Below are 17,654 nucleotides of genomic sequence, written 5' to 3'. Positions count from 1 at the left end.
CAGATAATAATTTTTGTTACTGGCTTCATGCATGTTAAGTTTCTACTGGGATCTTGTGGTATTCCTGCTCTCTACTAGATAAACTCAACAAAATTATGTACATGACTCACAATATAATCTAAGGAAAGTATATGTATGTTTCTGCATTTAAATATTGATGGTTTTTACAGTGATTGTGTTGAAATTTCTTTTGCATGTAATTTCAGAGGATTCTAGACAGTAAAACAAATTAATTTTTACAACTATGTATTAAATTCTCGGTGAGATAACCTGTGACTTTTAACATCCATTTCTAGAATTAAAGAATATGGCTGGTGAAGTATTAAGATAAATCAATTTCCAGTCTCAACTGTTTAACATACCATATGGCATCATCTTATTTCTTGAGGAAAAAAAGTTACAAAACATGCTGCCTTCAAAGATAAACACCATTATATTTCAGGGCAAATAACCGGTCTTTGTTTCTGAGTGGGAATGGTGCTGCTGTTTGTCAGCCACACCTGAGAAAACAATTCCTTGGATATGAAGGTGGTGTAACTTTGTCCTGTGACTACCTTATATTTAAATCTTAACATCTTCCATTGTCTTTTTTATAAATAGGATAAGAAATTTTGGATGCTCTGTGGCAATGCTGGAAACCTTATCCTTCCTTCATGTGCCTTAGAATTAACCATTACAGACTACCAGCAAAAATTTAACGAATATGTCTGTGTCTTCCTTTTTCTTTCTGTTCTTCAGATACTTGATAGTGGTCACTGGGATGGAAATTTCTGTTTAAAAGGAGCATGCTCACAGCATTTGACCTTTCAATTATGAGGATAAAGCTAAACTTTAAGGCCAATTAAGTGAAGTAGGAATAAGAAGTCAAATCTTATTTGCATTGTAAAGGACCATTTAAATTAAAGTTAACAGAGGTATTGTTTACCTTGGGGCTGATCATTTAGATGACCGTACTGTAAGGATGAAGAATTCAAAAAACTCCATTGTAGCAGAAAGATTTCAGTTTTCCTGAACCTTAGTTCCTTGAGGTGAGAAACAGAAAGAGAAGCCAAAAACCCCATGTTGAAATAATTGCTTAAATTTTCTGAAGGTGTGAATTTTGCCAATACTTGTAATGAGGTACAAAGTGCACGGGTATTAAAGTGTTTCACTGAATGTTACCAGTTAGTCATGCCATGAAATTGTATTAATGTGATTTAGCCAAAAGTTCCTCTTTCATGGAATTTTTGCCTCAAACAAATTTGTTGAATGAAGTGGAATTATTTTCTAGAAATCTTGAAAGAATAAAATGGGGCTGATTTTCTGGAGGACCCTGAGAACAGCCAGCCCATCAGCTTCATCTCTGTGCCTGGTATGATTACAAGACAGATCATCCTGGGAGATATATTAAAGCATATGGAAGACAAGGAGGTGATTAGGGACAGCGAACATGGCTTTACCAAGGGCAAATTCTGCCTGAATGACCTCATGGCCTTCAGTGATGGACTGAATGCATCTGTGGACCAGGTGCCTTCCAATATCATGTACCTGGACTTCTGTAAGGCCTTTGATATGATCCACCACAACAGTCACGCTGCTAAATTGGAGACATACAGGTTTGATGGTTACACTGTTACATGGATAAGGAATTGGCTGGTTGGCCTCATCCAAAGATTTGCAGTCAATAGCTCAGCGTCCAAGTGGAAACCAGTAATGGGTGGTGTCCCTCAAGGGTCTCTACTGGGGCCAATACTATTTAATGGCTTTTTTAACTACACAGACGGTGAGAAAGTGCACACTCAGCCGGTCTGCAGATGGCACCAAGCTGTGTAGTGCAGTTGATACACCCGAGTGAAGTGACACCATACAGAGGGACCTGGACGGACTTAAGGAGTGTGCCTGTGCAAATCTCATGAAGTTCAGCAGAGCCAAGTCCAAAGTGCTGCACCTGGGCTGGGGCAATCCTCATCATCACCACAGATTCTGGGATGAAGAGACTGAGAGCAGCTCTGGTGAGAAGGACTTGAGGGTCCTGGTAGATGAAAAAACTCAGTATGAGCTAATGATTTTTAACTGAAAGAGAAGAGGGTTTATGTTGGATATGAGGAAGAAATATTTTACAACAAAGGTATTGAGACACTGGATCAGGTTGCCCAGAGAATTTGTGGATATGCCATCGCTGGAAAACTTCAAAGCCAGGTTGGATGGGGATTTGAGCAACCGGATCTAGAGGAAGGTGTCCCTGCCCACAGCAGGGGGGTCAAACTTTGAAGTTCCCTTCCAGCCCAAATCATTCTATGATTCTGCAATGACAGTATAGACAGAGCAAATGTTTTTCTGTGTTTTCCTCTGATATTTACCACTCTAGGTCTGATGTTATAGAATAAAAAAATAGAAAAAGAAATAGAATAAAACCTGCAAAGACCTCCTCAGCTCACAGCACATAAGCACATTGCCTCAGCTGTTAGTACTAAAACACAGCTCTGAAGACCTTACAATGCAAGTATATGCATGACTTCCTTCCTTCCTTCCTTCCTTCCTTCCTTCCTTCTCAAGAGAACTAGAGATGCTTTCAACAAGGTTGGCAAGGTCTCTTCTAGTAGCTCTAGGACTGTACTTTAACAATTACTCTGGGTTACTCAATGCATATTTCTGCCACACTTTTTAATTGTTTGGACCCCCATATGGAAATCTTAGGTAAGTTCTTAGTCAGATGCATAACACATAGCTACTGTTTCAAACTACCCACACTTGCAGAAAAATATCACGTTAACCTGAGTTTATGTAATTTATCTGTTAGTCAAAAAGTAGTGAAATACTTTTTAAATACAAGTTGAGATTCACTTTATTTCATGAGACCAGGAACTTGAATTCTGTACTGGTTAATCCTTAAGGCTCATTTTAGTTCTAATCAACGCTTGAACTAGGAATATGTTCTACTCCTAGTCTGTTACATGCACAGATCTGTACACAAACTACACGGGAACCATTTCTTCTTGTGTACAATTGTTAGCAAATCTTCAGTTGCATATTCCTTTGAAATCAGCATTTATGTATTACTAGACATTACCTAGTATATCTCTTGAGTAATCAAGGGAACTATGGTCCTGTGTGTAACAATGCAGTTCTCTATTTAATCAAATAACTGCTTTGCAAACATAAAGCAGTTAAAAAATTACTCAGCCGGTAGGCTTTTGGTTTGGGGAGTGCTATTGACTAGAGTCTCAACATATTGGAGACAGAAAAAAACATAGAGGGCTTTTGTGCGTTTGAGAAGTTTATTCTTTGTATCTATAATTTTTTCTATATCCTATATTTTCTATATTCTTTGGATCTATATTGTAGGGACCTGTTAGGAAAATTTACTCTGAAATGTAAATGTGCATTGCAGGAGCATAAATTTAAATGGCAAATAAATTATTAATGTGAGTACCACTGTCAGAAGTGCTAAATATTTCATTCTAGCAGTGCTCACATTTATGTTTCTGAATATGCAACACTAGGCATGTTCCTAAATCATTATCTATTAGATTCAACCTTTCAATATGGATGAACATATTTTAATTTTTTTTTTTTTTTGGCAAAAACTTCAGTCTGTGGTGCACTCTAGGCACTTCTTAATTCACTCCCCCTTTTGAGCTAAATGGTGCTTTTTTCCCCCTTTCCTGAATGAAAGCTTCCGGGAAAAGTTCTCAACCAGTAGATGTTTTGGCTGATGGTAGCTGAGAGCAGCTGTACCAACTTTTTTGAGAGTTTCTTCTCTTTAATTGCCTTAAAAAGTGATAATAACGACATTAAACACAACATTTTCTTTTTACTTGAAAATACTTTTGTTTACTGCAGGGATGGTTTGGTACCATAAATAGATTTTTCAAGAAGACAGTAACTGGAAGAGCAGGCAGTACCAGAAGCTTAGATTTTATCAAAATGTGACAAATGTAATTAAAATATCACAAAATCAATATTTCAAGTAATATGTGAGGTTTCAGCCTTGATGCTACTACTACTACTGCTACTACTACTACTACAAAGCAAAGAACAGTTACCTTCAGCATTGTAGATAAAGTAGTTCTATCTCCATGAAGGAAACTGAAGGAATTAATTAATTTTATTTAGAACACAAGGGATTTTACTTATTATCTTACTCTAGAAAAGATGTAAAGCCAACCAGAAAGCTGTCTTGACCATGAAAGAAGTCATACATAACACAAATTTAAAACCATTAAGAGCACGATCAGGCTCAGTTGCTGGTAATCCATGGGATGCAGATAACAGAAAGGAATTAAGAGACTGTATTATTTTTTAGATAGAAATCAAATTTTTCTACAAGTCTGAATTCTCATTAGTAATGAAATTACCTTTTACACTTGGGAAGCAAATGTAAGGATTATTGAAAATCTTCCAGGAAATGGGAAAATATTTTCTGTAACTTAATACTTTTATGTTCACTCTGAGGAAAATAGAATCTTTTTATCAGATAGCATCATTATAAGAACATAGATTCAGCACTCATTTTTACTCTGGGTAAGGGAAAGGCACAAAAGTAAATTCACTGGCTTCAGTGGGACCAGTATTATTGCAAAATGTTCTGAATACAGGTTCTGGAATGTGGCACAAGCACAAACAACTCTCCTGACAAATAGTTTAAACAACTACAAGAATTTCCTTTTGAAATAAGTATGTTTTCCTGGTGTTTTTTTTCCTTTTACTACACAGGCAAAATTATTTCCATGAGATTACCCACAACCAGCATCTATGCCTCAACAATAAGAAGAAAGAACATTATTACAATAGCTTCCCACTACAAAGCTTGATATTTAAATCCACTAGTATAGAAAATAATGACAAATAATGCAAACCATGTAAAAGTATTTTAATAAACAGTAATGTAAGCAGAGAGATTCAGCCAAAATACAGCACTGTGAACTTAAGCAAACCCATTGTAATCCATTTTTTTTTAAAAATGTTTTCTCTGAGTTATGCTTGATTTTATGTCTGTATATGTATGCATCCATGTATGAAGGTATATATATTTAATACTTCTATCCATAAACTGGCGCTATTTTTAACTGTTAAAATCAGATATGAGTAATTTACCGATACCTTCAAATCATACAGAACTTATATCTGCTGGATTTTAAAATGTTAATGTTCATTTGTACTGTGCCTACTCATTCTTTCAAAACAGAAGCAATGGGATTAACTTCACCCTTATACCCAACTCAGACCTTTGTTCTTTTGCCTCTTCATCTCCTTTGGAGTAAATGTTGAATGATGGAGTACAGACGAAATAAACCCCAGTTATTTTAGTAAGATCTTAAGCTGAGTTTTTTAGATCATTATATTTTTAAATTTCCTTTATTGAACACTTTTATACAACTTGATGTTTTATTAAATTCTTTTTTAAGACGTGCCAAAGTATAAATGTCAAATTCTGCACCACTGATTATCAATATAATAGATCATATTTTTTTGAAAGTAATGGCTAAATCTAATTATGCCTGCATATATTGTCAAAAGGCTTGTATACATTATTAATTGACTTCAACGAAACTATTAAAAATATATAAATTCAGATAATCTCTTTCTGAGAGCTGTTGTGTAATTTGTTTACAATGATGGAAAGGCCTACTGTTGCCATCCCCAATGGCAATGCATTATCCACAATTTTCTCTATTTCACAGAATCTCTTCTTGGGTATAATTTATGAAGATCATGTTTCCAATCTGGAAAAGGGCTTTAGGAGCTCTTTCTCAACATATTTGTATACAATGGCAAAATGTTGTCAGTAATTTTTAGAAAGTGGAATCCTTAAGTACCAACATGCATGGCCCAAAACTGTAATATCATTACAGCATTTCCATGAAGGTGCTGGTTCTTTCTCTCAAATATAGCCTCTGAGGATGAAGCAACCTGAACACCATCTAGCATCTAGAAAATTTGAATTTATCTAAACCTCCTTGATATTTTCATATCAGGAGATAACTAGTATGAAAACTATGTTTTTCTGAGATAGGGAAACAGAATCCAAAGTGATGTTGTCTTGATGTTGCTATTACTCTTATTACTAAAAAATGTGAAATTTAATTATAGAAGTTTGCATTTTACTAACAATGGAATACACTGGCCATCACTTGAAGTACACCATTTTGCAGTTGCAGAAATACGTTTTCAGAGAAACATTTGTGGTTATTGATGGTGTTATTTAAGCATTCAAGACAAATATATTTTTATGAATATTGATGTAATCATACAGAGAAATTGGAGGACTGGGAAAGTGGAGGCCCCATTTCATCCCTGGCTCTGACACAGAGCTACTGTGTAACTGAGACCAAGTCAAGTCTCTGTGTGATACTGTCTGGATGACAACAATGCCACCCACATACTTTTGTAATCTTCCTGAGATTGCAGAACAGAGATTATAAATAGCATACTTCACTTCCTGACATTTCTATATACTGTGTATTACATATATACTGTGTATTAAAAAATTATTTCTTTCTAAAACATTTTGAGCCTTCTTCTGAGCTGCAGTATACATTCAGTATTTTTCCTTTTTCCTGAAGCTAGTAACATTTTGCTGGAAGTAAGCAAGTCTCAGTTTCTCTAGGATTTTGTGCTGCAGACACATAGCATGATTTGATCCAGCTATGCCTCTCCTGTTCAATCATGCTCCGCAAGTAGTCCTCAATGCCACTGGGGTATTTTTGATCATGATCAGTCACTGAAAGTCAGGAAAATAACTTGCCTTTTAACATTCAGCAATTTTCTGTGTGTTTAAAAGGCAAGAGGAGAAATTACTCTGTTTTTGCAAAAATTCTTTTTGTTCATTTCCCTTTGCTTTATTTTCCTTCTCCTCCTACCACCTTTATCAAAATTTTGGGCTTATTCCCATAAATGATTTTCATAAACTCCCGCACTCATATACAGAATGCAGTTAGCTTTTTCTCAGGCATCCCTATTCATGTTCAAATATTAGTGCTTCTGCAGATAACATTTGCATGTAACACCTGCTGCAAGCCTTAGAAATTCAGAAGGCATTCTGATATGAGTGGGAGATGCATTTTTCTCTAGGTTTTTGCTCCAATTACCTTCTGCAGTTAAATAGCTCTGACTGCATTGAAGAAACACATAAATTTATATATCTATATTGTCTTATATCCTAGCCTATATCCTATCCTAACTATGTACTCCAGTTTTCTTATAAGGTGATATCTCCTGAACAAACTCAACCTCAGAGAAAATTGTCAGCCCTGTTAGTCTCCAGCTCTACTTCTCAAACGCTTCTGCCAGTAGATTCCCTGCACCCATGTTGTGCAGATTCAGAAGCCATGTACTGATGGCAGAGATAAGCAAATGTCAGAATTAAGTTGTACAGTTCTTTCAGCAGAATTATTGGTGATGACATTTAAATGAGTGGATTTTGGTTATTACATTTTGTTTGGTGGATAGGTCAGGGAATGAAATCATCCTTATTGGCTGATCCCATGATGAGAGGGCGTCTCTGCCAGCACCATGCAACTGCTGCTGAGATCAGCATCCTTGTGGAGCAACAGCTAGGTGAGAGAAGAGCACAAATCCCTTCACATGGGCTGCTGCCCGAGGGAAGGACAGCCTTTTCAGAATGGTCACTTCTGCAGACGAGAGTGAAAATGCTGAAAGCTTGAAGTACTTTTAGCATATGGCAGAGATGTTTCTCCCCAGATTTTCTCCACAAACTGCATCATCAAACTTCTGTGTTTAGCTGAGATGTACCAGTTACACACAAAGCATAATATTTTACAATAATGGCTACAGACAATCTCTGAAATTAAGTACACTATTTCATTCACACAATAAACATATGAAAAACTTTGATTGATGAACTTACTCCATCAAGTTTAAAAAGACTTGGCAACTGTTTTAGGTACAAGTAGTAATAGTACTGATACAGTTACATTTCTCCATTTTAAATTAATCTTGTTTATCTAACTTAAAAAAGCCCAAACCAAGAATTATTTCTTTCACAGATACTTGACTGTATAACATTTTATATTTTTGTTAATAGAAAATCATATTAGATGTAAACATATTTAATTCTCTCTTGAATTTACATTTTTACACAGTGAAGTACAAATGACAGGACTATATATTTTATCCGTTAGATTGACATGTAGATGCTAATACGCCTTTTTGTAACAACCAACAAATTTCTATCATTAAATTTCTTAATAATCATAGACAAATTAGAACACAAATCTTCTAAATATTTAATTAGTTCACTCAATTTTTTTGAATAAAATTAGCATTTCAAATATGGAGAATGACGAGGAAACAATGATTTTTAAAGATCTGTCATTAGCAATTCCTATCAGTATGACCAATATTATTTCTTAAGCAAACCTTTTGATTGCATCACCAAAAGTAGTGCAAGTATTACACTTGTTTTTTATCCATATTCATCTTTACCATGAGTAGCTAGTGGAGTACTCAGCAATGAAGCATAATCCTGCATAATCCAAATTTCAGTAAAATATGAGTTTTATCACTTTAATCAGAGCAAGACAGATACATTGGTTGTAAATTTGTCTACTGAAAATGGAAAGCATTTTAAGAAAATACCATTCTATTTTCTGACCTGTGACTTAAATCTGTGACAAGGTGAGTGGCTACTGTATGCACATTGCCTTGCAACAGGAAGGGATACCAATCTCCTTTTAGTTCATATACATCATTCTTTCTTTGAAGCTCATACAGTGAAATTGAACAGATGTGACTGTGTTTCTTGCATGTGAAAAGAAAAGGCAAAATGTCATTCAATTGTTTTCTGCTGGTTACTTTAGAATCAAGTGGTCAGTTTGACATTTTATACATTCTGCCTTGCACTCTGTGGTACTCTCTGATTATATATATTAGGCTGACAAGGTAGTTTGGAAGCACTTCTGGAAGGCACTCTTGCACTATAAGCCTGTTGACTTTGACTTACCGCTACGGATATCCAAAGAGACATCTCCCTCAGCTCTCAATCTTTCTGAACCCTGAGCTGCACTTCCCCCTGTAACATGTATAAAAAATCCCACTAATTCTGCTACTTCCACTAAAGAAAATCAAAAAAAGCATTAGTACTTCATTCTTAGTAATAGTAAGTAGTATTTTCCCATTCTTCTTAACCAGGGTTGTTTTTATTAGATATTTTGACAAATAGAAATGTGAAAAAATAGAAAAGGGGGATAGCTTCTATCTGGACAGGTGAAAAAGCATCCTGCACAAAAGTTAGGCTATATTGTTACTCCTGTATGGCAGGAACAACTGAATAATGTCTAATAGTATTGCCAAATAGCATATGCATTACTAACTTTTTAATACGCACAAGTAATTGTCATATATACAGTATCAGAAGTTTAGATTTCAGCAATTTAATGGGGGGGGGGAGGGTGGGAGAGGTCTGAACTCTATAAGAGAAATACCCCCAAAGAGCTCTGCTGACACTGCCCCTCCACTCCCCCTTCCCTAAAAAGTATCTGTAAGGCATCTTTAACATTTTAGACACTCCTAAAGAAAGCATCTGCTCTTTTGCTGTCAGCAGCTCTCATGCTACAGAAAGTTGATCTACTCACCCAGGCTGTCTGTGTGAGCCCAGTTCTGTCCGTTCAGTGCTGCTTCTCTACCTGCTTCCTCCCTTCTGCATGTTACCGTGTCTCCAGCGCGGAATGCACTTGCGTCTCACTAGGGCTCCCTCTCTCCCGGCATCACTTTTAAGTCAGGCAGGCAGCGAGCAGAAGCCAAAGGGACTCTCTGTCTGATTGGTTTCCATTCAGTGCCCCTGATTAATAAAAAACGTCCCTCACAAGGAGAGGTGTTGCTGCCCCTCACAGAGATGTTGCTGCTGATAGAGCCGCAGTGCTCAGCGTGAGAAGGTTTGGGGCTGGGGGGGGACAGCACCACGGCTTTGCCAGCCAAACAGTGATTTGCAACTGAATGCAGTGGGAGGGTTCAGAGAGGAGGGCTTTGTTAAGGACCCTCTTATTAACTGAGGCTTAAATACAGAGGCTCACGTTACCAGCTCACTTTGGTCTGTTTTAATAACAGGGGTAAAGGCACACACATAACCTATGAATTATGTGGGGAAAAAATTTACTCTAGATATCTGTACTAGCAACGCAGTGCAGTTTGTGTGCAATGCACATTGGAGAATGCAAAATTACCCTCTAATGTTTCTACGGTGACAAATGATTTTAAGGTGAAAGAAAGCAAGGAGTGTGAGATTTCCCTGTGTGCTCAATAGGTTTACAGCTCTAGTGTCACTTACAGCTATTGATAATGCTGGGCTTGTCACTGTACCTGAAAGTGAACATAATACAAAGTTGCAAGGGATGTTTTGGGAATTGTGACTAATAATGTTCAAGTCATTCACAGAAATAAGCAGTTTTGCCAGCAATGGTAATGAATTTCCTGGTTTCTGGTGCAGCTTGTTTGGGTAAAAGTAATCACTGCTCACTACTATGACACCAGATGTTCAATATTACAGAATATTGTGGTTTGCTTGAGCTAGCATTTTCAATTAAAGCATAAAGTCGTTTACTAAAATAAGAGAACTGGAGTATCATAAGTTCTGGTTTTTGCTATTTGTGCATTTTTTGTGGGTTCCTGGGTGCTAATGACTATTTGAGTCAACCACATAAGATAAAAATTTGCAATGGGACTTCTAGAAACTGATTGCCCTTACTTTCTGTACTGACAAATCCTGATGATAGCAGTTGTGGGCACCCACAGAATAGCAGGAAATGCTGCAAAATGTGCTTGTCTGGTCTTGTAGCATAATTAATTTAGCACTAACATTTTCTCTTAAAAAGATAAATCATGAGGCTAGTTTGTAGCTAGGAAATTTTATGAAGGCTGTGGTCTCAGTGGTTGGGGTGAAAAAAGATACTGGTTTAATCTGGTGGTGAAACTGTACTATAACAAAAGGAAGGTTTACATCAAATAGCCAAGTGAGAAACCCAAGTATTTCCTTTTCTTTAGGCTCTTGTAATTGCTTTAGTACTGTCACTGATGAGCTCAACAGACCCAAATTCACAGTTCACTGTACCTAGTGAGAACCAATTCACCATTAGGTCCCATTTGAAATTATTAAGAGATTGATGCAATTTACAAACAGCAGTCAGAGCCTTTTCATTCAACTAAGTGGCAGTTAAAGTGGGTTCTGAGTGAGCTAGGTCTTCTCTGAATGCTACATGTCCATGAAAACAATATTCACATATGTGTTGCAGAGTGCAGAACTGGGTCTAATATGTTGAATATCACAAAGCTAAATCCAGACCTGGAACAAAATCAATTAATGCAGTTCAGGTAAAACACTTAAAGCAAAGTTCTAATTAGTAATTTCATTCCACAGTGGGTCCATTTTAGCAATAAAACTACTAGGAAAAAAATATTTAGCATAATTTTTGTCCCAGTAATTATATGGGAGAGCAAAAAGAAAAACTACTGACAAGTGTATGTCTCTGACGCCCTAAGGTCCTGGTGCAGATTTAAATCTTGCAGATCCTAAAAGGTATTTTCTTAATAGGAAGATGTCTGGATGATAAAAAGGCATGAGTAATGGCTCTACTTTTTTTTCATTGTGCTGGCTTTTTTTCACTCTTTTGGCTTCTGTTCGGGAACATTGTGGCTACTCTAATCAATATTAGGAGACTATCCAGGTACAAAGGAATCCCTGAAACTGCAGAGATGAACAAAGTATCTTTGCACAATATTTTCTTGAGCTTTTTCTGTGACATCTGGGGAACTGGCCCCTGCTTAAAGGTAGGCATAGATCTACTTAATACCAGTCATAGGACACTCAGATAAATGGAAATGGCCCCATTCCTGTTGATGCCATCTACAAGTTTGCAGTAAAAAAAGCAATTTTATTTATATTAGCATAAGGCCTGCTCTCTCACATCTATTATTCATTGTGTTTTAAATACAACACGGTAACTACTATAGGGAGGAAATATTGAAATTATGTGCTATACATTTACAAACAAAAGGAGCATTTCTAATGCAAATTGTGTTGCATGATGGGGATAAAAAGTTTTGCAATACACTGTAAGTGGAATATACATCAAAAGTAGGCCAAAAAGGAAAAAGCGTAGGTGTGACAGCAAATAGGGAGAGATGGGTGGAAATCTAAGGCTGTGCTCTAACATGCAGAAGGCTACTCCATATAGGGGAGGAATACAAAATTCTCCTTCTGAAAAAGAGTGGGCAGTGGAAAGAGATATGGAAAAGCAGAAAGTGCACCAAAAGGATAAGGCAGGAATACTTTTTTTTGCAAGACAGGCTGTACTTCAGTTTTATATCTTATGAAGTCTCTTGGATTCAGGTCTCTTCTCTTTTCACCCCTATTCATCTTTCTTTCTTTACCTTCACAAAGATTTGTCTGCTAGCATGCATGGGAAGCAGGAAGACGTGATTACATACCTAATCTTCATTGAAATTCTAAACATTTCCTTGTTTCAAGGAGGCTAAGATCACTCAGCAATGCACAGAGTTGGGCTGGTTGCCATGCTAAATCATTCTGAGTTCAATCACTGTTTCCCATCAGTTTTTCTTTTCCTGACATATTTACACTTGACCTGTTTAAACAGAACTAAGTGCAAATAAAACTTCAGAAGGGGAAAGTGATCCATTTTTATCCCTATGTTTTTCCATCTATATGTAGTCAGAATATGATGTCTAGGTCTGCCAGTGGGACAGTTATCTCATGTCATCTCTTCCTATACTTCTGATAAGCCAAGGCAGACCTGAATTTTTACAAATCTGTGTTCCTGCAAATGTCCTAGGGTCTGTAAGGAAAACTTGGCCTGTGGTTTGGTAGTAAAAACTTCCCTCAAGTATGCCACTTCAGTATGAGTTTTTTCCAATGTCAGAAATCTTTCTGTATTTAATCTTTCTCCAATAAGAGACTGTGTGATGTCAAAAAAGAACAGTTCTGAACAGAATAGAACAGTCAAGAAATATATAAATAAACAAAGGTTTCCAGAGATTCACAAGAACAAAGCTAACAATTTTGTAACTTCAGCTCTGCTGATTTTCACTGGAGACTTTAAGATTCTGAAACATAAAGAAACTGGATCACATAATTACAACTAGTTGGAAAAATAGTCTTAAAAACATCTGTATTTTCACTTAATCAATTCTAAAGAATGCTATTAGCTTCTTTTCCAGCTTTTCTCCAAGCTTTCTTCTCCCTTTCTGTGAAAGATTTTAAATGATCCATTTGTTAAAGAATATGATCAAGTGTATGACTTTGAAAGATTGTTGGAACCTTAATGTGTGAGTCAACAGAAGCAAGCAGCTGGAACAACCACAAAACCACAGCTGAAATGCAAAGAGTAAATTTATTTCTTTACCAGTAACTGAAGGATCCCGAATCACCCGGACAGAGACATCCAAGTGGGAACATCAGGCTCAGTTCATCCTGCTGTCTGCACCCATTTATCAAGGGCCCTTGCATGTGTAGCTTACCACCATGCTGAGGTCTCGTCTGCTTTGATTTTCTCTCTCCCAAGACAGGGAGATCAAACTTATCTGTGAGAGTGTCTCCAAATCTCTCAAAACACGTACATTATCTCTACACAGAAATTCTGCTTCACAAAACAGACAGAGGACAAACAGCAGCAGGCGTTATATGGGGGGTTTCCCACACTGTTATTCTCCAGGGCTTGGCATTCCCAGTTGCAAGGTTACTTGAATGAATCTACCATTGTCCTCACCATTCTTCTGCTTTTAACAATTTTTTCCCAACTACTGCTAAATCAGACCTGACAAGCATGAGATTTTGGCTCCCCTCAGCCTATGTATACACTATCCAGAGGATAGGACATAAGAGAGTAAGAAATCTTCTCTTTCTTTTCCATAAATGAGCCTCTTCCTTTGATAAAATTATGCAAGGAACAGCCACTCTGTCTTGTTTGAAGGGGAGTTATATTTCTGTATATGACTCGAAGTTCCCAAAAAAGACATGAGAGGAGGGAAGGCATGTATGTGGGAAGGAACTTATAACAAGACCAAAACATGGTAAGAACAATTAGACATTGCTAAACTTTGAGCTGTTTAAAACAAAATGAAGTTAAAACACATGTATAAAGCAATCTGGTGTCACACAGACCATTGGATTAGGCTAAGATATCTCCAGGGTTATTTGTGTTTCTGATTTGACAAATATAGTAGTAAAAGCTTTAGTTACGAACATGTGCAATAATCAGTTTGATAGCCTAATTTATATTCTTTTCTTTACAGAATTTTAAGGCGAATTAAATCCCTAAATTTGATATTTTTCCCAGCTTTTTAAAAACCCAATGATTTATTTGGATAGTTGGCACAACATGATTGGATTTATTTTCCATGCAGATGGATATTTACATACATGCACCTCTTCTCCATTTATATCCCTGAGAAAATTTGTTTATCTCAGTAAGTCAAGATTCAAGACTAATATCATAGTTAACTTGATTTTGTGGGTTAAATATGTAGAAAAACATTCTTAGAAATCCCTAGTAGTTTCAAATTTATTATCTGTTTTGGTTCTTGTTGTCATCCATAAATCAATGACATTGATCACTCCTATCTTCCTTTCTTTCTTCAGTCTGCAGATACGCTGTTTTGAAATATTAAAATTAGATAAATCTGGGTTGGATTCTGCTGAAATGAAGTTTTAAAACATCAGGCCAGATTTTAAAGCAGCAAGGCCCTCCTGTTTTCCAAGCATTTAATCAGTTTAAAGCTGGTGAAGATTTTGAAAGTACATAAATCCAATCTATGTACAAAAATTGAACTGTTCAGATTTTCAATCAATTTACCAAAATGACCATAGAAGAATGATTCATTACATACACACAAAGTAAAGCGCAGTGTACTAAAGTAAAATTGACAAATCTTGGATGGAAAGTACAAATACATGAAGAGAAAATGAAAATAAAGCAATGTACATGGAAGCAAAAGTGCCAAGCTGAGTTTCCAGTCACAATTCTTCCATAAAGTGACTTAGAACTTTATTTTTTAGTCTTATATAAACACTTTTAGCATAGGTAACTAGTCCTGGTCACAATCTCTAATACAATTTTTTTTTTATTGGAAATACTGGTTCACCGAAAGTGTGGACAATTCTCGGTTGCTTTTTGTTTATTTTCTTTATCCATGCTTTGGGCACAAAATTGTGACCATATAATTCCTGCATGAAATTAAATCTTTCAAGACTGTTTGAATTGTTTTGACTGATCTGATCCAAATAGATTTCCTTTGTGTCTTAGTCTGCAAATATTTTGGAACTATCTTGCTTGGGGATAAGACTTCTAATTTCCCAGAAATTTGAAAAAATCACATTGAATGGAAAATTCCTTAGCCTTTCTACAGTAATTATGCACTTAATTGCAGTAGCAATACACTTTTCCAAAGTGTACTTGTGAAACAAATTAGCTTAATCTGCAGAGGTGAAATAAAGAAGTTATATATTCTTTTGATACAAGAAATAAAGTTAAGACAATAATTTGATTTGGATAACCTGAATCTACTTTATATGAGGAAAAAAAAAAATCCTCCTTAACTCTAAATATTAAGAAAAAAGAGCTTCCTAAATATTAAGGAAACTATGAAATTCTCCTGGCCAGTCCAAAGGAGCATACATTCCAGCAAAGAGTGAACCTCCATGTACACTACTTACAGAAGAGAAAACCAAATCTACAGTGGTGCTTAAGTACCTTCTACAGAAAATAAGTGTATAAACAAAGCATGTGATCCCTTTTAGAAGCTGTGCCATTTACATGGGCAGACATAAACCACTCTCATGTTACAGAAACGTGTCTCTAATGGGCCACAGCAAAGCCCTCATCTTAGATCAGACACACTGATCTGAAACTGCTCCCAGCCTCATTCAGCTGTACACACACACACACACACACACACACGCACACAAACTAATTAACTACCTACCTTACTGTTTCAGGGCAACAAGAGAAGTTCTCGTGGTTCAAAGGAGACACAAGTAAAGTGCTCTGCAGTGTAAATGTCCACTGCTAACTACAGACACAGTGAAAATTTCTGAAAATAAAAATAAGTACTGCGGTATTTGTGACTTGCTAAGGAGCAGTTAGAAGATACTTTAGCTACACATGAAATTTCCATCCTTAATTCCATAGCTAAAGACCTTAGGAGCTTTGTATGTGCATTCAAAAATTGATCAAGATGAATAGCTAACCATTCAACTGTCATTTCTTCATAAGCTTGATGCCTAAATTCTTTGCTTAGAGTGTGTGACATATGACAGTTGTGAAGAGTTACTGAAAATAGTGGGAGGAGAGTTGTTTTCCTCTAACATTGAAGAAGAAACTGGTTTCAAATACAGAAAAAAACAGAAGCAGTATCTTTTTTTGAAATGAAGCAAAGTTCTGTCAGATGATGTTTTGCCCCTGGATATAACAAAGGTAAAGGATGAAAGCAAAACTGAATAAATTGGCTTTCATTCTTTTTAAATTGGGATAAATGTGCATTCATAAATAAGTCTGTTAAAAATGATCTTAGTCTGTCGGTGCAGACTATTCCCCGACCTCTTCCATATTGTTCTTTGTTTATGGATGTAAAACAATGCAAAAATGCATGATCTTCTCAGCACGTGCCATTGTTGTACTTCACCAGTTTGGGAAATATCTATTCTTTTTACTTAAGGTTATTTAGACAAACTTCTTCACCTTCTGTGCGGCAATATTCAATTTTCCTTCCACTACAGTCCTTGGAGCAAACCAGAACTTTGATTGTGCGGTAGTTGGATCTTGAGATGGAATTAATTTCATCTCTTTTACTGGTCCAGAAGTTAGGCAGCCTCTTCAAGATATTTCATGTATAATCAGTGGAAGGAGAAGCAGGTCTCCAGAGGAAAATTCATCCCATTTTAAGGTAGCTATTTGAAGAAACTCAAGTTGCTAAGCAACCTCATCTGGACTTCTTTTCTTTCTCTCAGCTAACTATGGAGGGAACCCTGCTGAGAAACAACTGTTTGGCCAAATTCCAACTGCCTGTGGTAGGTGAGATGAATACTGTCGTCCAGCTCCCAGAATATCCATGATGCCAATTGTTCCTGGTAGACCATTTCCCCAGACTTTTTACTTAAGTATGTTCCTAGTCATCATGATAGGGAGGAAAGAATGAAAGTGCAACCAAAATAAGAGGTCAAGAAAGAAGATTTTATTATTTATTGTTGTTACTTATTAAAACATATGATGGTCATTGTCATCTCAGAGCTTGGCTTTGCCATACTCATGAATTGCAATAAGATATCTATCCAGATAATAGCAATACTGGGAGAACAAGCAATGCTATTAAATAGTTTGACCAGGTCAAACCAGTTAGTTTTAATGAATTCATAGATAGATTTTACTAGTCATGCTTGCATAGGAGGTATGCAGATGATTGAGGTTTTTCTAATTAAAAATATTTTACAGTACAAAAACAAGCAAACCACTGAAACAACACCATATTTATTCCCCTTGAATTTTTTAAATTATTAGCTTTTTTGCCCTTAATTTTAGTTTTAAAATTTAAAAAAAAAATCTCCCAACTACTTGAAAAATTCTGTTTCAGTCAACTCTAGTAGGATTACTTTCTGATGGAAGAAGAGAAGAGAAGAGAAGAGAAGAGAAGAGAAGAGAAGAGAAGAG

General features: G+C 36.2%; 1 protein-coding gene across 3 annotated transcripts in view; it reads right to left on the bottom strand.

Annotated features, from left to right (window-relative positions):
• LOC121674397 (cadherin-9) overlaps positions 1–9,923 on the bottom strand; it is a 98,231-nt gene extending 88,308 nt beyond the window's left edge. For 2 of the 3 annotated variants that reach the window (XM_042048723.1, XM_042048722.1), the window contains exon 1: positions 9,576–9,923. The gene's annotated coding sequence lies outside the window, so the exon portion shown is untranslated. Of the gene's footprint in view, positions 1–8,944; positions 9,014–9,575 lie in introns of all 3 variants that reach the window. The other variant, XM_042048724.1, reaches the window with a different exon arrangement.
• Positions 9,924–17,654: the final 7,731 nt, after the last annotated feature.

This window comes from Corvus kubaryi, unplaced genomic scaffold, assembly GCF_017639235.1.
Source record: "Corvus kubaryi isolate FWS band 111438036 unplaced genomic scaffold, C.kubaryi_AGA036_p1.0 68, whole genome shotgun sequence".
Taxonomy (NCBI): Eukaryota; Metazoa; Chordata; class Aves; order Passeriformes; family Corvidae; genus Corvus; species Corvus kubaryi.
This window is presented reverse-complemented; position numbering and strand designations above follow the sequence as displayed.